This window comes from Acomys minous (genome assembly GCF_964271855.1).
Source record: "Acomys minous genome assembly, chromosome: 18".
Taxonomy (NCBI): Eukaryota; Metazoa; Chordata; class Mammalia; order Rodentia; family Muridae; genus Acomys; species Acomys minous.
This window is the reverse complement of record NC_140501.1, coordinates 17,089,590-17,116,880: the sequence shown is the minus strand read 5'-3', so window position 1 is coordinate 17,116,880 and position 27,291 is coordinate 17,089,590. Positions and strand designations below refer to the sequence as shown.

The 27,291-nt window shown below is 40.3% G+C and overlaps 1 long non-coding RNA gene across 1 annotated transcript; it reads right to left on the bottom strand.

Moving 5' to 3' along the window:
• Positions 1 to 441: 441 nt before the first annotated feature.
• LOC311589421 lies at positions 442 to 14,978 on the bottom strand. The gene is made up of 4 exons (XR_014776546.1): positions 14,891 to 14,978; positions 12,915 to 12,971; positions 8,570 to 8,831; positions 442 to 2,222 (listed from the first exon to the last, which is right to left on the bottom strand). It is a non-coding gene; the product is annotated as an uncharacterized lncRNA (long non-coding RNA).
• Positions 14,979 to 27,291: the final 12,313 nt, after the last annotated feature.

Below are 27,291 nucleotides of genomic sequence, written 5' to 3'. Positions count from 1 at the left end.
TACATGTATTATAGTAGGAATATGGATGCTTGGGCACGGCTGCCATATTGAGCCATACTTTTAAAAATCCTTCTTATTTCTTAGATAGCAGACCTTTTCTTGATGTTGAACACACCCTGGCTGCCATTCATGGGGTGGCGCATCATTTCTCCCTCGGTGGATAATCCTTATACCACTTCAGTAGTAGTTTGGGGAGTGGGTCAACTACAGATGATGTAGTCATTTTGCCCAAGCCAATGAGTTACAATGTGGTCACTTGGGTGTGGGTCTGTTTATGACTGTTTCGTTGCCACGAAGCCGGATGCTCTGTGTTCAGTTCCCTAAACACACGAGGAATGAGAAGACCAACTCCTACAAGTTTCCCTCTGACCTCTGATACACACACACACACACACACACACACACACACACACACGTGACATGATAATGAAATCACTCATCTAATTCATTAACTGGAAGATAAGGCCTCTGTTGCAGATGTTTTATTAACCTACTACGAAGTAATGTGCTCATAGTTTTTCTTTCTGTCTTCACTGTTGTAACATTGGTCTATTAAATTATCTTAAACGGCTCTTCTTTTCATTAAGTTTCGCAGCCTGGCTCCTCTCTAGGAGGTCCTAAGTGTGTTTCCCAACCCACTGTTTTGTTTTGTTTTGTTTTGTTTTTAACTCAGGTGAATCTAAACTGTGCTGAATAAACATCAATGGCTCCTGTGAAAGAGAAAGCAACACAAGCATCTTTCAGTGTGAAGGGGCAGGAGAAGCAGGCTATCCTAGCAGCTTGTCTTGGAGAAGGGCAAGATATATGTTCTCGCTGTGTTAGCCGGAAGTCCAGAGGCGTGGGCTTATGCAACAGCTCCCACGGAAAAACCAAACGCTCCAGCCACCCCAAGCAGCTTTAGGTCCTTCCTCAGGGACTAAGATCAGAGTTACTGTCTCATAAATTCTACAAGTTTGGCTCTGTGTCCCAGCTATTTCCTTCTCATCATCTTCTATCCATTTGGAGCTGTGAAAAAGGAAGGATTGGGGTGGGGTGGGGGATTAGTATGCACTCAGGACTCATCGGGTTTGCTTAGTTGGAAAAGGCACGTAAAGGGGGGGGGGGGAGGCGTGGCTTAGCAGCCTTCGCTGTTTCAATCAAAACATCAATTATTTCTGTTCTAGCACCTATTTAAAAGAGATCCTGCAGAGGGCAGATCAATTACTTCAAAGCCCTTGAATTCCTGCCCCTAGCCAAGCTGAGCATCAAGCTGGTGGCATTGATTGAGAGCTACTGACATACATAGATTACCCGGATGGAGAGGGGGAGAGAAAACATTATTAGAAAAACACAGTGCAGCTATAAATTGCCTTGTTAGAGTGTTTTTGGAAGGGAAACAGTGCTTTAGGAAGGTCACAGCCAGTGATGACAGTGTGAAGAATGAGTCAGGGGAGCCGGTGAATAATGGCACCTGACCAGGATGTGGTCAGAGCAAGAACAGCAAGGAGGGACTGGCTGCTGCCTTTCAGTACCTCTCTGCTTCTTTCCAACATCTGGATGTGAAGTGGAGCAGGAAGACTTTGGGTTTATACGGGAGAATTTCAGCATGCATTTAGTCAGCGCACTGTGCCTCTCACACAGATGATGTTCCTCCGGTGTCTAACGACCTCTCTACGCCCCTAAAACAAGGTAGCCAGTAAGAATTCTAGATTCATGCTTATTTCTCTTCTGTTTACATGAACAGTGGGACTTTTTTTTTTTCATTTGGGAAATAAGGTAATTAAATTGGGGTGGTCTCCAAGGACCCCACAGCTTTGACAGCTTGAGGCTCTGTGTTTGAGAAACAAGAGGTTTTGTGATTTTTCCCTCCAGTTTGAATATTGAGTGACGTCTGTACAACGCATGCCGCCATTTCAGGTAAGTGCCATCTCTACAGTGTGTGGTGATAGTGCAGGTAATTTCTGAACCTTCATGTATTCTTCGTATGCTAGCAACCCCCAGATGCTTAAAATCAAACTCCATGTTCTCCAGGTGGGTTGCCAACACCCTGAAGCCTTTTGGTTGGTCATGCGGGTGCTTGACGTCTCTTCAGTGCCAATCAAGTCAAGAGGAAGGTGCTACTTGTGACTCTTCTCCTTAGGCCAGCTCTCAGTTACAGGCAGGGTGGGCTTTCCTGAGTTAAAGTCACACTTGCTGATGGTTAATTCACACAGCATACCTACATGTTTCCCTCAGGTAGGTCCCTGTCCAAAAGCAAAGCAACAATCTTAGAATTATTACACACATCAGTCATCATTAACATATCTGCCCAGAGTAAATGTGCAGCTTGGTACAGTGAAGAAGAACTTGCACTAGAAATTAAAGATGGTGTTCTTGGGATTTTATAATTTATTTGCTAGGAATCCTTGAGGAACTCAGTAATCTTGCCTACCTAGTCAATTCTCGCGCAGTTTATGAGCACTTGTCACATGACAGGTACTGTTTTGAAGGTTTTTGTATCACTCTAAAATTTTTATATTTATTAGCTCATCAAATATCTAGAACAGGAACATTATCAAAACATTTTGGAAACTTCAAAAATCTATAAAATAATCCCTCCAGTCTTCATGTTTCACCTTGGTGATGAGAGTTCAGTGTGGCGTTCACGTTGTCAAGAGGCACCCTTAAGGCCAAAGAGCCCCCCTAGCCCCTTCTATGTGGGGCATGAAAAGGAGAAAGTTATGATATTGATTGTTTCATATATACCACAATTTAGAAACAAATAATGGCCTTCCAAGTGGTTTGAACAAGTATAGATAGTGATAATTCTCTCGTCTTATACTTCATTCATTTGTACTTAAAGAAAGATCAATTTTCATTTGTGAGGCCTGCAATTTATGTTGTTGGCATTTGCTCACAACTAAGCAAAAAAAATACGTTTTTACCTCCAAGAATTATCTTCTAATTGAAATATAGGCAAATTATATCTGATATATAATTATGTATCATCCAATTCCTGTAATATGAGCTGATAAAAAAAAGTAGAAAGAGAAACAAGAAATTCCCACAGAAGATTTTTCTCAAGACATTATATCCTGTGATCAAAATCAAAATAGACTTACCAACTAGAGAAGGGATTCAGGTCAAGTATGCGAACTAGTGGATTTGCAGCACAAGCACATATATGGTCTAGTTAGAACGGATATCAAAAGCAAACTCTTTTTGGTCCTCTATTTACCAGAAACTCTTTTCAGCAGTTTCTGTAAATCCTTACCTTGTTGCCAACCAGCGATTTGAGGTTCAAAAGGAACTAGAGAATGGAGCTATTATTTCTGTGACTTTTCATTAATTCTGGGCCTATGGTGACTGAACATCTTTCTTTCCAGAAGCTCAGAGGCATTGTTTACTGAGCTGCTATGCTAATTTGTACTTTGGAGCAAGGCTTGAGCTAGGACTTACTGCAGAAGTGGTGCAAATGGATTGTGTAAAAGCTATGGCTCCCAGATGCTATAGTTGGAGATGGCTAAGCATGATTTAGCATTTACTCCCATTTGTTTACACTTCATTCACCACGTGACATCTTCACCTAGAAGTCCTAAAGACACATCAAATTCAACAGGTCGAATATGAATTCATTAGCTTCCCATTCAAAACTGATACTCTTTTGGTATATCATACCTTGATCTATTGATATAATACTTTCTTTTACTCTTTAAAAGTTCCATACATTGAAACAAATGTATATTGATCATATCCACCCACAACTGGCCCAATGCCCCACCCTTCACATCTTCATTAATTATTCACTATCCATATAGAAACCCAAGCTAGAAACCACACCGTTCCTCTTGAGTCTGCCTTTCCTCCGGTGTTAATACTCAGTGAACGTTTCCTGGCCATCCATTCCACCTCTAAAATGTCTTTGAATCTGCTCACTCCTCCAACCACTATCCTCATTTTCTCTCTCCTGGATCTTTGTCAGAGCTTCCTAATGGGTCTGCCTGTCTCCAGGGTAACCACTTTCTATTCCACCCACTGAGCTGTGCCAGGCTGTGCTTTCTGAATAGCAAATCTGATCTTGTCATTCACACAATTAAAATCCTCCAGTGGATCCCAGCCACTTACAGCATGGAAACTCGGGCTCCTGAGCTCAGCCTACAAAGGCGGGTTTGAATTTGGTTTCTGCACCTTCCACCTGCAGCTCTCAAGGCCATCCTCTGCTAATTTCTCAGCTTGGCATCACATAAGCTGAGCTTCCGTGGCTTGGCTTGTGCAGTGCCCATGCCGAGAATAGCTTTTCTGTCACCCATCCTCCTAAGCACCTACTTGTTCCTTCTAGAAGGGATTCAAGCGACACCTGCTCTCAGCAGCTCCGGTTCCTAGTCCCCCTCTATGCATAGTCTCAGGAACAATGGCATATGCAACCTTGTAGCGTTTTTCACCCCATTATATTTGAATCCTGTTTTTGGATGTATTTCCCCCCAGCTTTCTGTGAATTCACTGGAGCACTGTCTTTGTATTCTCAGCCGCTAGCCAAGCGCCTGGCAGAGGAGAGGAGCCCACTACATGTTTGCTGAATATGAATGAATATCGAGGCAGCTGGTTTCAGGAACAGCAGAGCCACCCTGGGCATGCAACTTAAAGTCCTTTGAGACTTTGTCCTCATTTGCAAAATCAGGAACAAAACAAGCGCTATCTTCCTGTGTGTTATAAGGATTAAGGAGGGTACTGACATGCTCTGTAAAATGATATACTAGTAAGAAAGTGTGATTATCGTGACACGTACAACAAATAAGATTTTTAAAAGAAGGTTTTTGTTGTTGTTGTTGGTTTTCCGAGACAGGGTTTCTCTGTGTAGCCTTGGATGTCCTGGACTTGCTTTGTAGACCAGGCTGGCCTCGAACTCACAGGGATCTGTCTACTTCTGCCTCTCTGCGTGCTGGGACTAAACAGCATCACCACACTGGGCTATTTTTAGAAGGGTGTGTGTGTGTGTGTGTGTGTGTGTGTGTGTGTGTGTGTGTGTGTGTGTTTGCATGGGGAAATGCATATGAATACAAAGGCTCTCAGAGGCCAGAAGAGATCCCCAGATGGCCTGGAGCTGTAGTTACAGGTGGTTGTGGGAAGCCAGACATGGGTGCTAGGAACCAAACAAGGGTTTATTGGAAGAGTAGCAAGTGCTTTTAACTTCTGAGCCATCTCAGTAGTGTATCACCCCCAATGTATTTTAAACCTTATTTATAGATCATAGAACAGAGAAGGATACTTTACAAAACAGACTTATAATCATCTGCCTTCCCTCTATTGATCTCCTGGTAAATTTATCAGGCAGAGTCTGGCCAGTATCCTTGCAAGTTGCTTCTGTCCTAGGCTGGGCCGAGCTCAGCAGGCTTGCCAAGCTCCACTTACACCCTGTACTGCCTGCTTGTCTCACAGATAGCGCTGTTCCATTTCACACATTTATCTTTCCTATGGTCTCTTGTGATGCTTGTGGTTTGTTCTCTGTGCCATCCTACAAAGGGAGTCAGATTCCTAGACCAAATTGAGGACACTGTAGACTGAATATCCACTTACTGACAGTTCTCAGATTACCCTGCTGCTGGTTGAGGGGTGTTCCATGAGGTGCCCCCCCCCCAGGCTCCTGAATCCTCTCTTGAGTTTCCCTTGACTGCTATTTGATTTCTGCCTGGGGCTCCAGAGTGCCCTGGAGATTCCCCAGGTCACTGTCATCCCTGATGTTCACTTTAGCATTCGTATGGACACAGCACCCCTGCTCTCTCAGTATCAAGTCTCCATGAGACTTCAGATATGCATCCTTGCTATTCAAGAGTATGCCACCTAGACAAAACAAAAACAAAAACAAAAGAACCCACAATGTCTTTCCTGGACCTATCTCCCTTCCTCCTTCTTGAGCCTCTTTTCCTACTGAAAGTTCTATACTGGCAGTGTTTTTAAAAGATGGTTAATTGTCCCTGGCTATTTGCTCAGTGTCAGGCCATGTGCTGTACACAGTACAGGCAGCAACTCACGTCTCCTGATATGAAACATGCAAGGAGTTACTATTAATGGCCTCTGTGAAGGGCAAAAGACACTAAGGCTTAGCGAAATTACATGGCTTGGGAGACATAAGGCTTGAGTCTTCTCATGACCAGAGTGAGGTGCTGCCACTGAAGCAACAAGATGCCCCCTCTTTCTTCTCATCTGCACCCTCGCCTTCCTCTGAGGCCTTTACCTTCCATCCAGAGGCATGTAGTTGTATCTCCCTTTTGACTCATGATGATTGTTGCCCACCCACACTCTATGGTAATCCACTGTGTGATCTCCAGTTGCCTCTGTCCTTATATTTCCCTCACCCTTTGAAATGGAGCAGAAGGCAAAGAGTGGTGACCTCTTTTTCTGTACATTCCTAAGCTATCCCGGGCTAACCTCAACCAAATCTGTTAGACAAATATGTTAATGGGCTCTACTGACATAAAAAAGCAGAAGGGAATGAATCAACGTAGTATTTTTTTTTCTTTAAATTTCCATTCTCGTTGAGTCAGTCTCTAACGTAGTCTAGCATCACACTTGCCATGGTCTTTACCTCCTGGTGATGATCCTCTTGCTTCCTCCTCATGAATGTTGGAACCAACACCCCTATTTTATGTGGGTTGGGGCATGGAACGAAGGGGATTGAACCAAGGGCTTTGTGCATGCCGGGCAAGCATTCTACCAAATGAGCCGTGTCTGCAACCTAGGTCCCCTTTCTGCATGGTTTTAAGACTCGAAGCCAGAGCCTCACACATGCTAGGCAAAACACTCAATTGAGCTATATCCCCAGCCTAACACTCTAAAGACTATGAATTATGAACTATCATTCATTTCCTACAGACATTTTAGTATGTTAATTTGTAATCTATTAAAAGAAACTCACCAAAGCCAACTACTAATCATATTGGTTTTGATTGAATTAAGGCCACATATTTATTCATAAATGTAGAAAAGTAATTTTTTAAGGTAGAAAAAGAGATCCATCTCTAACATCTAGCAGAGTAAATGAAGGGACTAGAAAAGATCATGTTGAGGGAGGTAATGCAGACCCAGAAAGTCAAACACATGTTCTCTCACCTGAGTTTCCTAGCTCCCAATCTTCAGATATACCTGTAATCTTCACTTTTCATCAAGGATGCTTCTCTTACAACCAGTAGGTAAGGAGTATCAGAAAACCACAACCAATGGGCAGGGACCATCAGAAAACCACTACCAATGGACAGGGACCTTCAGAAACCCATAACAAATCATTTTAGAAGACAGGCAGAAAGATTGTAAGACCCAGAGGATCAGGGAGTTTGCTGTGAGACTGTGTCCCTTAGAAATGTCACAACAACACCTGTGAAGTCTCACAAGCATGGCTGCCCAAACATGGGCTGGGCAAGGATGGCTACACTAGCCATGCTAATGTGGATGGTGGGAAGCTCACAAGGGCTCAGTCCTACCAAAGAACTACTGGCAACCAAGGGATGCTAAAAGAGGCCAAGACACTCTTCTACAGACAGAGCATACCATTTGGCCACCCAATACCAAGTACAAGTAACAGTATACTGAATTTAAAGTCTCTCTCTCTCTCTCTCTCTCTCTCTCTCTCTCTCTCTCTCTCTCTCTCTCTCACACACACACACACACACACACACACACACACACACCACCACCACCACCAACAACAACAACAACAAAAACAACAACAACACAGCAGCAGCAACAGCAACAACAAAACAACAGGCCATGGGCCATGAATTTGAAAGAGAACAAGGTAGGTACATGGAGTAAACAACATGGGTTTGAAGGGAGCAAAGGAAAGGGGGGGGGGGATGATATAACCATATTATAATTTTAAAAGATAAAAATAATGTTCAAAAAGGTAGGAAAATAACTTTAGCCTTCATTAAAAAAACATTTTCTAGTACCTTCTTCTCAGTTAATTAACTTGAAGGTTTTAATACTGCTGGTAACAATCATATTGCTTGCAGTTCTTCTTCACCACATTCCTATGAGATAGACAGGACCAGGCAAATGCGAGCTGCTTTTAGAATAAAGCAGACCTGGATCCAAACCCCATACTGAGCTTCCCAACCATGCCTTTTCTTACTATTAGGTCTCATGGAGCTACTTGAGAAAACTGAAATTAGGCAGATGGGAGAGCAAAGCTAATTTGAAATCAGATATTTTACTTGCATGCCTTTGAGCTGAATAAAGTTATTTATGTAAAGTAATTTAAAACAGCAATTTTATTCCTTAAGTTAAGCAATGTGGCACAGAAAGACAATAAATAAATATTCTGAATGAATCAAAAGAGTCTTATTATAAAAATACCTCCTAGAACCATGAATTAAGTCCTGTATATTTCTGTCTGTAGATGTTCTGGTGGGCATTTTCTTAATGCAGGAACAGTACCTCAGGACAAGTGAACATTTATTGGTCGACAGTAGAATAACAGAACTATATTTAGCAATCTAGCTCCCTCCTTCGATAAGGACCCTTCCAGTTCAGCTCAACAAAGATAAGAATGAGAAGGTGTCAGCAAGATTGTTCCGTATTATTAAATCCCTGGAAATGCATGTATTTGAAAACTCACCAGCTGGTGGCGCTGTTTTGGGAGGCTGAGGATCGCGGGAAGGTGTGGCCTTGCAAACCGAAGCAGCTCGCTCTATATACCACTTGATCCATTCTAGCTCCTTGTTCCTGGTCAGGCACCACGGGGTGGACCATCTGCCAGGTACAGCATCACAGACTAAGACCTCACATACTCGGCCACTTCTACTTGGTCTCTTCCACCATCATGGATGGAATCTTGAGAAACTCCTAGGCAAAGTAAGTCCTTTTCTCTTAACTTGTTCCTGCCAAGTGTTTTGTTACAGTGTCAAAAAAATAAAAACGAACAAAACAAAATAAATTAGTATACAAGAACAAGGTCTGGATAATAAAAGAACAAAACCACGCGAGTGTACGTGTGATAGCACGTGTCTGTATTCCCTGCACAAAAGAAGTTAACGCAGGAGGATTGCCTGCAGCTCAAGGCCAAGTTGGACTACATAGCAAGCATTAGGCTAGCCAGGGCCACCTAGAAAGACCCTGCTTCACAAATGGAAAAACAAAACAGAAACAGCAACCACAACTTACAAGGAGAACTTCCACAGTAATAAATGTGGTAGACCTTTCAGTCTCTGGAGCTCAGTGAACTGTGTTTCTGTTATCTGTCCCCCCCCCTTCCTCTCCCCCCCCCCATGCCCCCCAAAAATAAAGAAAATAGATTCTGCCTGGATCTCTTGCTTTACCATCGTGTTCAATTAAAAGACTTTTCCTGAGAAACTACTTCAGTATTTAACATTACTCTCTGACCAGGGAAACAAGTGGGCTAATTTCAGATTTCCACCCCTCCCTCCATTTCTCCAAGTCCAGTCCAACAGTTTTGTGTTTAGTTCTGTAGCAGGACTGGCCTCCCCCTCTCTCCCTCTCTCTGCCCACACCTCCAGTGCATCATACAGGTCTTCCCCTACGATCTGCCTTTCCCCCATTATCTCTTTATCCATCCCACTCCTCAACACAAGCCACTCCAGCCTGGGAAGCAAGTAGCTTAACTGTGGATTTTCACCTCAATCTCACTCATAGCTTTGTAGCAAACTACCTGTTATGGCCTCTCCTCACTCCAAGCATCCAAAAAGATCCATACTTACCACTCTGCACAAAACTCAAACACAAATGGATCAAAGATCTCAACATAAAACCAAGTACACTGAGCCTGATAGAAGAGAAAGTGGAGAATAGCCTTGAATGCATTGGCCCAGGAATAGACTTTCTGGACTGAGCACTATTAGCACAGGCACTAAGATCGATAATTAATAATCAGTACCTCATGAAACTGAGGAGCTTCTGCAAGGCAAAGGACACTGTCATTCAGACAAAGTGACAGCCTACAGGATGGGAAAAGGTTTTGTTTGTTTGTTTTTACAAACTCCACATTTGATATAAGAACTCAAAAACTAGATATAAAGGAATCTGATAAACCAAATTTTTACAATGAGTACAGTTCTAAGCAGCAAATTCTCAAAAGAGAAAATCCAAATAGCTGAGAATCACTTAAAGACATGTTCGGTATCCTTAGTCATCAGGAAGATCAGGAGCTACCTCAAGATCTAGCTATACCATTATTAAGACATGTAGCCAAGGGATGGTTTATTTTACCACAGACACACTTGCTAAATCATGTTCATTACTACTCTATTCCTGATAGTCAGAGATTGGAAAAAACCCAAACATCCCACGGATAGATGAATGGTTAAAGAAAACATGTTACATTTACACAATGGAGTATTACTTAGCCTTAAAAAATGTAAGCATGAAATTCACAGGTGAATGGATGAAACACGAAAAAAATCATTCTATGTGACGTATCCCAGGTCTGGGAAATCAAATACGGTTTGTATTCCTTTCTATGTGGATTTTATTTGTTAGGCAAATGATAACCAAGCTACAATCTATAGAACCACAGAGCGTAGGTATAAGGTATGGGAATAAAGGAGGAAGATAGGTCTCCCTAGAGAAGGAAAACAGAATAGATAGTTATGGAAAAATGAAGGTGGAGGGATTGGAATGGGAGGATCAAGTAGAAAGGGTAGGGGAGAGGAAAATGAGAAAGGGAGGAATACGAGGAGAGGCAAATAAAATTAAGGGCCATTTAAGGAGTAATATGGAAACCTAATACAGTAGAAGTCTCCTAAAATATATACATATATGACAGTGATCTAAATGAAATTCCCAAATAGTGGGGGAGACAGAGGCTCAACCGGTCATCTCTTGACACCAGTGAACTTTCCAGGGCTGGGATTGGATTATATCTAAATAATTTGTTTGCCAAAGAGGTCCCATGGGAACCCCCCAAACAACCCAAGCTGTTGCCAAGATTATAGCTTGCTCTCCACAATCTGGTAGTAAAATCCCATTGGTAAAGACAACACCTACACAACTTACTAAACATGGAGAAGTTGAACTGGTGCCAACATAGAGCTATGTGCTAGTGGCTTTTGTTCAGGAAGGTACTCTACAGGCTCTGAAAGGAGAAAAGTAAACACCAACCCAGCCACAAACCCTTTGCTCTACAATGGTGTTCTATCTGCAAAACAGTGCTAGGGCAGCAGTGGCACGAAGCTTGTAGGAGTAACCAACCACTGGCTGGTTTGACCTAAGGCCCACTCCATGAGATGGAACCTACACCCAACAATGCTTGTGTGACCAAGAACCAGAGACCAGGGAGCCTAGGGACCTAGAGTATAATCAAATACTACTGGTCTAAAAAAATAAGTAATAATAAAAGGATTTGTAATGATATTCTGCCATATTCATAGATCAACGCCTTATTCAGCCAGCATCTCCTGCAGCAGATGGGAGCAAATACCAAGAAGAAATATTATGCAGAGATATAGAGACCTTAGAACATTCGGCCATAAGTGGAATATCTCCATTAAAATCCCTCCCCTCGGGGGTCAGAGAACTCCTTAAAAGAAGAGAAAGAAAGAGTGTAAGAGCCAGAGGGGATGGAGAACATCAAGAAATTAACGCCCTCTGCAGAAACAAGATCACTATACATATGACCTCACAGAGGCCGAGGCAGCATGGATAAGGCTTTCAGTGTTCTGCACCAGATGGGGTCCTAGGAGATTGACACGTGCCCCCATCCCTAACCCAGAAGCAATCTCCAATTGATAACCACTTGCAAATGAAAATTTAATTTTCTGCAAGTGAGTTTTGCTGGGTAAACAAACTACTCTTAAGTGTAGGCTACATATTCAGTAGTAGATGACCAACATACACAGTATAACACACATCAATGGCATCTTTGGAGGTTCCTTATCTGCTAAGGCCAGGGCTTTTCCATTTCTTTTCTTTTGAAAATAATTTTTATTTTTATTTTATGTATATTAAACTAAAAAGCTAAAAGTAAAAAAATGAATATATACTCTTTTATATTTTATTTTTATCTTATATATTATATTATGTTAAATGTAATATTTTATGCTTATGTACAATATATTATAATATATATATTATTTTTACCTGCAGGTCTTTTAAGGATGTATCATGACTTCCAGTTAAGTGTTTTTATAAAATTCTTGTGTGTGCAGAGAAGTGCCTGATTCTTGTGTCTTCTCGTCGGGGTTTTTTCCTTCTGTTTGTTTTGTCCTTTTCTAGTGTGTTATGTTTTGTTTCATTGTATTTTATTTTATTATTATTCCTTAGAAGTCTTTTGTTGTTGTTGTTGTTTTGTTTTGTTTTGTTTTGTTTTTTCAGATGATAGACAGAAAGAGGAAATATCTGGTTGGTAGGGCAGGTGAGAAGGAACTGCGAGGCACAGGGGAGAAGAACCATATTCAGGGGGTATTACATGAGAAAAAAAATCTATCAACAAATCTGTTGTTCTTTTTTAACCCTCTGTCCTAGCTGATCAAACATAATGTCTTCCTGTTATATTTTTAAAGGTCTCTTGACATTTCTGTAAAATCTAGATTCCCCCATTCTCTGTCTTTAGCAAATATAGGCCACTACTGCTGTACAGTGACCTTGCTCATGCCCACAGAGAGCTGGAGCCCGATCACTGGTTTGGTGCATCATCTGCTATTCTGTCATAAGTAAGGAGTTTCTGGAACATTCTAAAACCAAGAAACACAGAGCATTGCACAATATGCTGTCCCAACTTGGATCTAGCAAAGCCAGTATGTACAGTAGCATAGAAACACAGATCCCACGACCCCTGAAGACCTCGGGTTCTTCAGATTGCTTAGGTACCTACTTCAGAGGAGTACCAATGTGTTGTTTTTCCTAGCCGGAAGCAGTCTGCTATGCACATCCATTCTCCATACGATTTTTTTTTTTTTTTTTTTGCATTGGCCAGGGCTCCTGCCACATTTGGCTTCTCAGCCTCTTACCATAAAAGGACAGTGAAGTTGGCTTTAAATCATCTCCAGGGTAGTTAGTAGTGGCACCTGGTAAGAGAAAAGAGGCAGCGAGTCTTGGAAATTAGTGAGAGCTGTACTATGTGGTGGAAACAGAGTTCCAGAGCATAGGCAATGTCAAGTTGCTGGCTGTTGTTTGCTGTGCATAGTGAAGTAGCCCAAGTGCCTGGAATCCGAAGGAAGAGCAGAGTATATCCAAAGGACAGCAAAATTATTTATCACTAAAGCAATTATGTCACAAAGTTTAGAAAATGCTGGTCAACATAACCCTCTATTATTGAAAGAAATGAGCAACTATATTCACTCATTTTTAACAATGAGATTGCTCTGGGGGGCTGGGTGGGGGGTTACTCTGAAATAGAATTTCAGAAGCCTGCCATTTAAAAAATAAAAATAAAAATTTAAATATAGTCCCCTAAATGGTTTAAACACTACTGATTGTTAAAAAGTCTCTTTGATTTTTATTTTCCTTTGGCTTGTTTATCTTTTAATTTTATTTTTTTCCTTGTTTGCATAGTGACTGTTTCTTGCTCGCGTTCCTTGTAATGTTAGAATCACTGCCTAAATATTCAGCAGGAACACCGAACAATTCCTTCAGGGCCCACCCTGTATGTATGTTCAAATCAAGGGACACTCCATAGCTCTAGGCCACTACTATACGTCTCTAAGTTTCTGCCATTTGTATGTCAATAAAATGTCATCTGCTATCCACCTCACAGAGTTATCGAGGATTAAAATTTAAACCTGCTACAGAAAACAGCACACACTGAGCACCCACTCATTAAAAATGTGTTACCTTTTCCTGTTTTTCTTATTTTGAAAAATAAGCAAGAAATTACTGCAGGAAAAAAGGAGAACATACATTGAGCAGCATGGCCGTTTCCACTCAAAGATAAATGCTGTTAACATCTCACGGAATATATCATGTATCTCTTTGAATTATTAAAAACATGTAGCCATGTGTAATATTGTGACTGTAGTATTCCCACATAGTATTGATTTCTTTTTCATAGAATGAAGTCATGTCTTGTATAACTTCCTATAATTAATTTAAACAACCATTTAGTAAACACTGCCTTCAAGCTTTGGCTAGCTGGCAGGGAATAATACACTGAAAACAAAGCTTGGATTAAAGAGTAACCGTGGTTATAAGTGTGAACAAAACACTCACACCGAGTCAAGAGTGTCAACTGCATCACTGAGGACACCTCAGCCCGCCTATGTGTTTACTGCTGATACCACTGTTTGATGTGGGCCTGACTTCCCTTGCTGAAGATTATTTTGACATTCATTTATTGGACTAAATTGTTTCTGGCCAAGTCATATGCTGCTAGGGTGGATGGGAACCCGTGGTGCTGCATAGAGAGGGGCAGCAGCATGGTGGCAAAGCTGAGCAGTGGTGGGAAGGGGCTCACCCTAGTTTTAAGCCTGGGAGATTCCCAGGTGTAATGAAGTCATCTTTGATGGAGGAAGCACCGAGAGTTCGACAAGAAGTGCCAGCAAGTAAGGCTGGGTCCTTCCAGGACGTGGTTAAGCCCAAGAGTGTAGGGACAGAAATAATTAGTAGTCATGCAAAATGAATAGGGCACTATCTGACCAACAGGAACCCCCCACTGTGGGTCAAATATATATTGAAGGGCTCCAAATGCATGTTGCCCACATTAATATAAAGGGAGAAATAGATGAGCTGCTGTTGTATTTATGAACTGAGCTGACTGCAAAAGGACATGGCTAGCTCCTCATAGCTGCAGCAAAGCTCTTGATCACAGCTAACATATCTGGGAGGCACTACCCAGAGGAGCTGCCTTGTCCGGCTTGGCCTGGCCTTGCTTCCATCTCTACTGAGTCCCCAAGGGACTATGTAAAACATTTGTCTGCGGAGTTATCTTTATTTCTAGTCCTGTAAAGAAATACATTTGAAAAGTGTCTAGTATTTTTTAAAAGCTTACCTCTCGGATGATATGTCCGGTTGACTGACACTTGGCCCATAGTTGCTCAAGGAACTTGTCTGCAGTTGGTAAAGTGAATACACACGCCTACCCAATTCATCTGCTGGGCTCAGCTTGGTACCGGTGCTTTTGTTTTTCATTCATTAAAATTCCTATCAGGACACAAAATGCTGAATATCACCCAAAACAAAACAAACAAAAGCAACCAACCCGCCCTCCCAAATTCCCAAAAAACTTAGGCGCAAAGGAAGCAAAGTTGTTTTATAAAGAAACAAAGCAAGCCATTTATATATCACTTTTTTCTTCCTTCTTAAACACTTTATAGAACTTTCAAGTTTAAATTTTTGTGACATCTGTAAAACCCTGATTTATTGAGGTTTTGTTTCTTCAGCTCCTTCTCTGCCTTACAAAGAAAAACTAATAAATGGAAATAATAACAGATATTCAGTCTTTCATACTTTTTCTACATGTTCAAAAGTAATAAAAATGGATTTATTTAAAACTAGATATTTAGTGTTTAAAGAGTAGCTTTCCTATATACAAGTTGAAGAAGCATGGAAGGGTTAAAAATAGGTATCTCTAGGAAAATAGTGAGTCTGCATCAACCGCATGTTACACAAATATGCAACTATTTCGGCCTTTATTTAAAAAAACTGCTCATGCAAATTGATTCCAATTTTAGGAAATACAATTATATCTTAAGGAAAAACTGTGAGCTATGCTGAGACAGAGTTGTCATTTGATCTACGCTATTGGGTTTTATTTTAGTCTTTATTGAATGCATATGGACCCACTGGTTTTACTTTTTCTTGCGGTAGGGAAAGAGGTAGAGATTGAATAGGTTACATACGCTGCATTATTTTTAACAGACATTGTGTTCCATTAGAGAAAGAATCATTTTCAGCGAATGCACCAAAGGCTTCTGGTTGTCTCTGTAGGGCTTGTTTTCACTTTCTTCTATGATAACACAGAGTTTGATTTGAGGTTTGGCGCAGTGCCACCAGCTCAAGACCACATTTCCCAAACCCCCTTGCAAGGTGTGGTCTTGCTACAAGTTCTACACATGCGTACTGAGCTTCCAGCGCACAGACTGTTTCTCCTCCCTCCTTTCTGCAGCTCAGAGGTAAGTATGGTGGCTGCCTAGCCCCCTAGACTGTGTGAGTAAGAAAGCGTTTTGTTGATGGTAGCACAGGAACCCATAGGCAGTCCATGTCTTGGGCTGACTGGATGATCAGTATGCTGTTCCATAACTACCTTCATCATGTCTATGATTTAGGTACATAGGGTATATATTTTGAGGAGACAAAACAGAGCTCTGTGAATAAGGAATTTGATGCCTAGAAACGGGGCTGCGACAAACCCTAAAGCATTGGTCCTGATGATTTGGGTAATATAAGGCCCAGATATAAAGCTCCTTGGTGTGCTGTGATAAAATGTCTGGTTACACTGTTACCGTGATGTCATAGCAGAATACATACTCTGACTACTGATTACGAAGTTTCAAGAATGAGGCAGTATATTGTCTTATGTTGGTTACTCGGTATTTTAGATGATGAGCCTACAAAAGGAATAAATTCAGGCAGTTAAGTTGGTACCTGAGTGTGCTTGCAACAAAAGTTGGCAATCTTAGAGCAATTACGTTGTAGACTGCCGATTCCCACCTACACGGTGCACAGAATGTACTGTGCACCTAGTATTTTGTGTGTTTAAAGAATCTCAGTTCTCAGACAAATCAACCAAGTAAATACTATTTTAATTCCACTTGGCTTGGAGAGCAGAACAGGGAAAGAAGCTGTCAATTACACAGCTAGTCCATGGCATGCCTGGCTTGAGCTGGACAGTCTGGTTTTAAACGTTTGTACTCCTAATGAGTAGGTAGTTTGGGTCTCAAGGAACTTCATCTCAAGAGAAGCAACTGTAAGTAAGAAAGCACTTAGAAACCTACAAGAAGAATGTCATAACGGGTAGATCAGGGCACAAGGAGGTCTGCTATTGCACTAACTAGGGACAATACAAGTGGAAAACATCGAACCCCTACCCTGATCTACCCAATGGACAGGACGTTCACCACAGTTATGTGGAGAGCGGGGACTAACTCTGACATGAACTCGGGTGCCCCTTATTTGATGACCTCCCCTTGGTAGGGAAGCCTGGTGGCACTCAAACAAAGAATAAGCAGGCTACCAAGATGAGACTTGATAGCCTATGGCCATAAAGAAGGGGAGGAGGTCCCCCCTCGGTCATAGACCTAAAGGAGGGAAATGAGGTGAAAATGTCAGGGAGGGAGGAATGGGAGGATACAAGTGATGGGATAACAATTGAGTTGTAATCTGAATAAATTAAATAAAATTTTAAAAAATGCAAAGGGTCAGAACTCATGGATGATGAGCACCTTCCCCAAATACGTGTAGTCTTAGTGTTTTTGCTGTAAGTCACGAGCCCGCTGTGGTAAGGATGAGAAGACTGTATTCCCACGCCAGCTCTGTGCTTCAACTGGCTTAGCGAAGGCCGATGTAAAGCAAGAGATAAGGGAGAAGACAGAGCCCAGAGGTGAAACTAAAAGACCCCAGTTTAAAAACATGTGGTTCTACAAGACTTGTGTCTCTGGTCACATAGACATAGGACTGCTGAGAAACAAAGAAAGGAAAAGCCCACCAGGTCTTTGAAGGGACCATGTTTTTACAAAACTAAATCCTATTGAATTCCCAAATCATCCTGATGACTTCAAATCATTGCTGGCACAAGGCAGGCTATTTGGATTAGGCAGGTCCAAAAAGCACATTGCATGGCCTGAAATGCTTCTGAGGCTCTGTGAAGGAGAAGGAACAGGAAGGAACGTTGGAAGCACTCCAAGGTTGGGGAACCTAAGCATTTTCTCTCTGCCCAGGATAAGGGGGTTGTTGCAATTCCCGTCCAACAAGGCGCAGCTTTCAAGGGAGTCCCCTTGTCCACTTTGATTTTGCCAGATGGGAAGCTATGTTTTGCATCATCTTGCTCTTTGGTGGTGGGGGACAGATAACTGAACACAAAGCATCATACGAATTAGAGGTGATGGCTCAACAATTAAAAAATCTGAGACTTTATGTTTTAGCTATCTTGCTTTTTGAGGCAGAATGGAGAAGTGGGGGTTTATGAAAAAACATAAATTATGTAGCCAAAATAATAGACTGTAAACAGATATTGCTAGTGGCCCTAAAATGCCTTCTCTCCCTTTCTTCTAAGCTAGCCTGAGATTATGATAAATAAAAGCAAAGACTTTAGTTCCTAGCATAACTCTCAACTAAATATGGCCATGCAACTGACCTCTGACTGGTGGACGGTAAACAAGGGTTTATACTGGCTAACTTATCCATTACAATAGACTGAAAATAGCCCTTCTGTGTCCATCCTCCCCCAATATTCATGTGCTAGTCTTGGAACTTGTGAGTGTCATATTTTATGAAACACAGGGACTTTGTAGGTGGGATTAAATACAGTATATTAAGAAAAGGGATTATATTTCACTATTCAGAGGGCCTATCCTTGCCTATTTTCTACTACTATAATAGAATACCACAGTAGGTAAATTATAACAGTAGAAGTTCATGTAAATTCTATGGGAACTGGCTAGGTTTTTCATGAGAAATCAGTCCGTGCTAGAAGGCAAAGATTCTAAGCATATGCCCACTCTAACATAAGTAACCTTTCAAGATAATGAATGTTACCCCTTCATGAGGGTGGTGCCTCTGTAACTGAACTGTTTCTTACATCATTTCCTGGTCTTGGTGCTGTCTCAATGACATTTAAATTTCGCCATGAGTTTGGAAAGGACATCCAAACCACAGAAGATCCTAAATATAGCCACATGTGTTCTTATAAGAGGGAGCCTTAGCCCAGAGAGAAAAAAGCAAGGCAGCTATAGAGACTGTGTACACATGGTAAAGATGGCTCATAGCATCACAATTGCAAGGGTTATGAAGCCAGTTTCCCCCAGAAGCTCTGGGGGAGGGTAGTGTCTGTGCCTCAGGTCCAGTGAAACTGATGGCAGATTTCTAGTCTTTTGAAGTATGAAAAATAAATGACTGTTGCTTCAACCCAGCACATTTGTGGCATTTGTCACAGTAGCTCTACAAAAAAAAAAAGCCTCATGGGAAAGGTAGGGGGAAAGGGAACTTGGTTAAGCTGCCAAATGACTGTGAAGGCTCCTTCACAGCCTTGACCTTTCTTCATCCAGCTTTTCAGTGTGAGAAAGTGATAAGCTTCTGGCTTCTCTCAGTCAGAATGATTTGTAGTTTCTGTTATAAGTAGCCAACCCGAAGAACAAGCAAGAATTATGTCATTTAACCCTGTGTCTCCAAGCCAATGTATAATGAAATCCTACAGAACAAATAGATGTCTAGCCTGGTAATAAAATGTAGTATCACTTTTTCCATAGTGTCATAGGAAGTAGGTAGGTATGGAAAGCTTTTCATCTCAGCTGGACACCACTCGCTTGTTTCCATGACTAGACCCCAGATACATGGAAATAATATTTTTCTGCAAAGACTTTATAAGTCAGAGAAGTGTTTTCAGCGGTGTGAAAATTAGCCTGATACTATTCATTATAGAAACTTGGAAAGTTCTTGAATGCATTGAAAGGTAGCTGAAAGTCATCCAGTCTTTCACTGATAGTTTTTTTTTCCCTGTTGATTACCATTTCATTGTCAAGTGTCCATTCTGTTTATTTGCATGGGATGTGCTTTTATTATAGACCCAAGGAGCACCATCTGGAGCAAGTTATGTAATCGCTTTAGGTTTGTGTCTCCTTGTCAGTGAAACAAGACTACCTCCTGATCGGTGTGATGAGATCATCATAGCATGTCTGAGAGGTTATCTTCCTTGGGTCCCTGAACGGTGTGATGAGGTCATTGTAGCATGTCTGACGGAGGTGAAGGGTGTAATCACTAGGAAGTTCTATTAGCTATGGTCATTCATGTGATTGGTATCAAAGAGAGAGAGAGTGTGTGAGAGAAAGGGGGGGGGAACCAATAAACATGAGTTTATAACTAGCAGATGATACCTTGAAAAGTCATATTTAAGTTTTACAGTCATCTATACATAACAAAGGCCAAAAGCCCTTTAATGTATTTGTTATCTTATACTGATATAGCATATTTGCTTTTATAAAGATATCTTCTCTATAAATTTTCAGTCCACATGGGAAACTTATTTCTATAAGGGTTAAAGCATCACACAATTATTTTGGAGGTAATTAAATGGATAACTGGAAGCTGAAGACAGAGAAGGACATTAACGTGGAAGGTGAGCTTTTAGAAATGGAGCTTTGAGTCAGGTGGAGAAGCAGCTGCTTGGCAAGGTGGACAGTGCGAGCATGTGTACAAGGTACGAGTGCACAGAGCAAAGTGGCTTGTGGGTGACATTCCTACACAATACAACCCACATAGCCTTACCCCTGGTAGAGTTAGAGACTCTTGTTCACACAGCTCCAGAATTCCTAAAGTGTCTTCTCATCTCAAACACTGGTGTTTTGCAGGCCTGGGGCTGTGATCAGGTTCAGGTGACTGCCAACGACTCAGCCAGTAGTTCAGAGAGATATTTCAATAGACCCAAGCGAAGGATGCGGGACAGAAAACTACAATACTGAGATTTTGTTGCTTGCTAGTTACGCACTTGCGTTAACCGCTTATCTCATTTAAAGCCACACAAAACCTCCTACCACACTCTTTAGTTTTACAAGAGAAATACAAAGTAAGTATGCCATCCAATACCAAATAGTTATTATTTATACATCACCTATTCTAATTAATGTGCATGTTATTTTAAATCCCGTATGCCTTCCATTATATCATGCCAACAATAAACAGTTTCAAGTATCCTTCTTCCTTCCTGAAGTATTTTTCTATTTTTTCTCCTGGTATTATTTTTGTAGGAAAAAGATAATGTCTGTATCCTGTCTGATATGTTTTTGGAATTATGAAGACATCTGTGAAGCTTCTACCTCACCTGGGTTTCTAGGTACAATATATCTGGGCTGCAAGATGGCTTAGAACATGTATGTGCTTGCCATGCAAGCCTGTCAACTAGCCTTAGTGAGTGGAAGGAGAGAACCAGTTCCATAAGGTTGTCTTCTTAATATATGAGTGCATATACACAAAAAAAAAAAATTCAAAAGATCTTTATCGATTTCTCTTCTCCATGAATGACATTCTGCAGTAACATTTTTGTGGAATAGCGGTGATTGCCAAGTAGTCAGCAAATTTCAGTAAAGGTAAAAGTCACTAGATAAGTTCTATGATGATGAGAAATCGTGTCTCTTCAATGAGCCAAAGACGAAAATTCCAGAATAAAGAGAAAACTTCTAAGAAAAGGACATGGCATATCATTTTTGGTCATTCCAGACTAGGTCGGGAGAAAAATATGATGACTGGAGGAAAACTGGCCTGTCAGTTAGAAATGTTATTTAGTTTTGAGCTCTGGTTAACTTGTTTGTGAACTCTGAGAAACGTCTTTATGTGCAGGGAGTTGTTTTATTGACTTAATTGTATAGTGTTCTCTAGGGCTGTAAGACGAAAGTGGGGTGTTACCAATGTAAATAAGAATCATCTCTAACCGATGATGCACTGGCCACGGGGAACATGGTGGTTTGAATGAGTGTAGCTCCCACAGGCTCATGTGCTTAACTGCTTGCTCCCAAGTTGGAATCAATTAGGAAGGATTAGAAGGCGTGTCCTTGTTGGAGGAGGCATCACTGGAGGTGGGCGTTCAAAAGCCCATGCCAGGCTTGAACTCTGCTTTTTGCTGTTGATTAAGAATGTAGAGCCCCCAGCTACTGCTCCAGCACTGTGCCTGCCCGCTTCCTGCCACAGTTACTGTGAACTAATCCTCTGAAAATGTAAACAAAGGCCCCAGTTATATGCTTTCCTTTGTGGCGTCTCTTCATAGCAATAGAACAGTATCTAATACAGATACCCAGTCCCCGTATAGGTTTGTTGAAAGAAAATGAGAGTTGGTTATCTCCAAGTCCACAACTGTGGGGAATATGAATGAAGTAACAAGGACAATCTAATAAACAGTTGGGCTCATTAGGGAAAGGACACATCTCATTTGGGGGTCTCTTAGTAACATCTAGTCTCCAGTGAGATAAAAAGATGCCACATGATTTGAGCAGACGGTTATTGAAAAAAAAAAAGGGACAGAGGGGGGAGGGGAGGGAAGATATCCACTCGCAGTCCAGGGAGCAGCTTGCACCCACAGTAGATTATGTAGTTGATGTCCCATGGGAACTGCTTCTCTGCCTTGGCATGGGGACACAAACGCTGTATTGTTGCTGGGCTGGTGGCAGGTGGTGATGTGTCCTCTGCCAACACGTGTCTTTTTCCTTTGATAATAGTGTTCAGAATTTTTTAATGAATAGTTGGATAAGTGTCCTGGGTTTCTGGGTGCAGACACAAATCAATAGACCCGTGATACCCTTGAATGTTAATACTGGCTTCTATTAACATAGACATCTATGAAAGATGCTAAATAATCTCTTATTCCCTAATTTTTAAAATCAATCTAAACAAGCACATTAGAACTATACTACTACACTAGATAATTTTTTTACACCAAGGCCTATTTAACACAATTCGATAGTTGTGATACTTTTTAGCCAGATAGTTTACCCTTAATTAGCCTTATTTAACTTCTTCTGCATTGTCTTACATAATTGTCACCAGGAATTTTTATCTAAACTAAAATTATAATATACTTTTGGCAGTAGAAGTTATGGGATAACAAAATCAAATACAGTGTCTATGGACACGTAGCAATGCGTGTTTTAAATCAATGTGATGAAATGCGAGTGAGAAGTGCTCTTAGACGAATTAGTTGAAATAGATTTATATGTTCAACCAAATTGCTTTTGTCTTTACCATGTGGTAAATTTATACATATACCAAAGAATTGTTTTAAATAATTTTATGATTTATGTTTGGTTTATATATGTGCTTAGTATATGTATCTATCAGGGATGTATAAAAATTACCTGGGGGGAAAGAGTTGAGGCGTAAGAACCCTGGTCCAGACTCTGGCAAAGCAATTATTGTTAGTCTTGTTACCGAAGGTGGTGGTGATCAACTCTGTGATTTTAGTCCCTTCTGCCTTTCAGTCTTAGTTATTTATTACTCAAGGCTAAGTCAAGATATTTTGTTCTGGGCTGTCGTGTGCATTGTAGAGTGCATCTCTGGCCTCTACCTTGATAACAGTCACACTTTTATTGTGATCACAGAGAAAATTGTCTTCAGAGCTTATAAATACCCTAAGACAGCTTTCTGTTTGAGAAGAACCTTTCCTTTTAAGGGAACCTTTCCGAGAACAGAAGGTTTCGTAGGGTTTTTGTTTTTGTTGTTGTGTTTTGTTTTGTTTTTGAGACAGGGTTTCTCTGTGTAGTCTTGGCTGTCCTGGACTCACTTTGTAGACCAGGCTGGGCTCGAACTCACAGCAATCCACCTGTTTTTGCCTCCAGAGGGCTGGGATTAAAGGCTTGCACCACCATCACCTGGAGAGAACAGAAAGTTTTGAACAGGTGATTTGGACAGAGAACTGGCGTAACAAGACTTGGACCAGTGGTTGAATTATAAATATATCTGCTATTTGACATACAGAAAAATGAGGTAGAACTGTTAGTTTAGCCATAAATAAATATTCCAATGTTGAGTGTCTCTTAATGTTAACAGAGTTCTGTCTTTGTGGGTTTTTTTTTGTTGTTGTTTTTTGTTTTTTGTTTTTTGTTTTTTGTCTTCACTGAAATAATTATTTTCTCTTTGAACGCACAGCTCTTCCATTTCTAAGCAAAACTGCACTATTGATACAAATTAATAGGTGGAAAGTAGTGAAACACGAATAGATTTCAGTAACAAGGACCCTAAAGTTGGACATGATTCGTTGTTTCAATTTGCATTCCTCTAAAAGATCTGATTCCCCAGTCTATGTTGCTGAGAGCATGCCATGGCGAGCATAACATGATACTCTATTAAGCATACCCAGAAACACCAAATACAAATTTATATGTGTAGTATCAACTCTTACATGTTCTAGAAGTACAGAAAAAACAGTAAATTGCGAATAATTCAATTTCTGAGACACTTTGGGTCTCTGAACTTTAGGGAAGGGAATCACTTACCTTGTATTTTTCCATGATTGGTCTATGATCAGTCAAATAGAACTGTTGACAGATAGGCTGTTGACAGAACAAGAATAATGAGCATACATTTATGGTCTTCGTCAATATCCCAGGAGATCAACTGCCCTCTAGACCAAGACCAAGTATTTCCTTAACTGAGTGAACTTTGAGAAAAGAGGTTTCCAACCATTATTTATATCCAAGGGTTGTGCTGGCCTTTTTGATACTTTATCAGTTGCCTTTCTTCAGGCAAAGGAAGTTTGAAAGTCTACAAAGATCACTAAACTTGCTTTCTTCCTGTTAATGTTTACTAAGCAATGAACGGGCAGATATGTTCACTCTAATGGCCAGTAAATAGTTGAGAACGATGAGAGGGATGTTTAGGATATTTCTCAGTCAACGCTTAACTGCTCCATTTGTAGATTAATCACATAAGAAAGAATGTAAGCTATTGGATAGTGAGTATATTTCTTCTAGTTGAATTTGATGGTCTAATTTTCATATCTGTAATGTTATGTTATTGCTGGATAATATTTAGTAAAATAAATGGCTGATTGTTTATTTTGACATTATTATTTTCTCAAACATAATTCTGATTGATATTGGTGTCCAAAGGTAGCTATTTGAACCTGTGAGTTATTCTACATTTAACACTGGTTCTCTTATAACAAATAAATGTTTTATGTGTTCAGAATTTATTTTATTTCATTTAATTCTCAAAAAATTCTTCCCCGTATATTTGTAAATGAACATAGATGTCTGAATTGAAAATAAAAAAATTGAATTATTCAGGAAATACATATTTAAGAAAATACAAATGTAATACAAATAATTCTCATTAGTACATTGATAGAGAAACATTAGAACAAATCGGGTTATAAATATTAAAATATATGATACTGGAGAGAGTGTATTACTACCAGAAGAAAAAAAATGTTACAGATTCATTGGGAAATAATCTGACAGTATGAAGAAAGGGTCTTTCAAATTTCCAAGTCTGAGACAGATAATTCTAGTCTGGGAATTTATCCAAAGAAAATCATCTTACATATGGAAAGATTTTTATATATAAAGATGCCATTGTTTTATTATATAGAATAGAAGGGAAAGGAGGAAATAATATTGACCAATAAAAATAAAATTCAAATAACTTGTGGGTCTATCACTCTAAGGATGTATATATTGGCTTTAAGTATGCTAATTATTGGAACAATGAAAATTTCCTCATGTTATAATATTTAGTAAGAGAAGTAACATACAAATTTTATAAATTATGCACCCAGGTAAAATAAAATAATGTTTAGAAAAAGACTAAACTATGGGAAAATAATGTGTATTGTCTTTCTATAGTAAGAAGATGAGTCTTTTAAAGTCAAATTTTCTAAAAATTCTATATTATAAGAGTCTCATTTATAAAGACATGAACACTTAAAAATGGTTAGTCTGTAGCACTCATCTTCATGCTCTTAGATTAGTAACGTTTTTCTTTCAAATGTGAAACTTCATAATGTCTCTGAAAGCACCATAGCCGCAGATCTTAAGCACACCCCTATCTCAGTTAACCTGACTTCACCTGTCTTGGAGAAAAGTCACCACCCATTTGAAGTGTGATAAGCTTGTCTCATAGCTGACTGTGATTCTTACATGTCATCTGTCAGTTTTCTGTCCTAGATAGATTATATCCAGTCTCACCTGTCAGAGTCTCTGCCTCCAAAACAATCAATTAGCAGGGTGATTTTCACAGCTAGGGTTTGGCTGATTTCATTATGTGCTTCCTAGTGATCCCACCTCTTAGCTACAATTTCAAGAAGCTTCTATTTCTCTGTTTGGTAAACAAAAAGGAACATTATACCTGTGGCCTTTCCTTCTCTACTTTTCCAATGGGATACCAGTCCTAGGTGGTCATTATGAGAGGAACCAGATGTACAGTCACCTTAGTTGTCTCCAGTCTCCAGCAATCATACAATTGCTGGAGTGTGTGTGTGTGTGTGTGTGTGTGTGTGTGTGTGTGTGTGTGCACAAGGAGTGGGAGATGTGTTGGATATCAGCAAAAATGGAAGGTAGAGGATATGAAGATGTCAAGTGTACATGAGACAGAGAATTCACATCTAGGCTTTTAGTGTTTTAAAGATGTATTTATTATGTATACAGTATTCCTTCATATATGCCTGCACGCCAGAAGGGGGCATCAGATCTCATTATTAATCGTTGTGTGCCATCATCTGGTGGCTGGGAATTGAACTCAGGACCTCTGGAAAAGCAGCCAGTGCTCTTAGCCTCTAAGGCATCTCTCCAGCCCCATCTGGACTATTTTGAGAACTGCAAATTTTAAACTCTAAAAATTCACTGAATCAATAAACATTTTAGTGAAAATCTCAAAAGAAATATAATTGGATAGTAATTGTTTGAAAAAATGTTCACCATCCTTAGCCATCAGAAAAATGCTAATTAAAACTCTTTTAAGATTCAATCTCATACCAGGCAGAAGGGCTATCATAAAAATTAAAACACACACACACACACACACACACACACACACACACACACACACACGACAAATGTTGTCAAGGATGTAGGAAAAGAGGATCTTTATACACTGCTGGTGAGAATATCAACTGTTGTGGTCCATATGTAAGTCAACTTGAGAAAACACTAATTCTAAATTAATAATGTCTAGTTTCCCTGGTTGAATTCACTAGCTTCTACCTTGTTAACATTCAAAGCATGGTGAGTAAGAAAAAGGAAGCAAAGAAAAATGAGAAAGATGAGGAGGCAAGGGCAGCTTCCAAGTCACAGGCAAGCTAGCTGTATATAGGCTATCTCAAGAAGTGGAAAGGATCTGGGTGCTTTTTAAGTATTGGAAAGATTATTCTATTCTTAACTCCTTGAACAAAGCTTGTTTTCTACTTTTTTAAAGCAGGCCTGGCCTGGCTGGTTTCATGCACCATGGGCTGGGTGCGGAAGAAGTAGATGTCCCTACATCTTCCATATCTCCTTTTCTTCATGATTCCCATGGGAATGCCTTTGTAGACAGGGCTCTTCTATTCCCTACACAGGTCTTCTTTAAAACGCTTTAACTTGTATCCAGCCAGATTGATGTGTTCTGTTGAGCAACACCTGTAGCACACTTGTTTGGTATTTTTCAAATGCGTAACTCTCTCTCTCTCTCTCTCTCTCTCTCTCTCTCTCTCTCTCTCTCTCTCTCTCTCTCTCTCTCTCCCTCTCTCTCTCTAATCAAACTTTTATCTTCTACCCTACA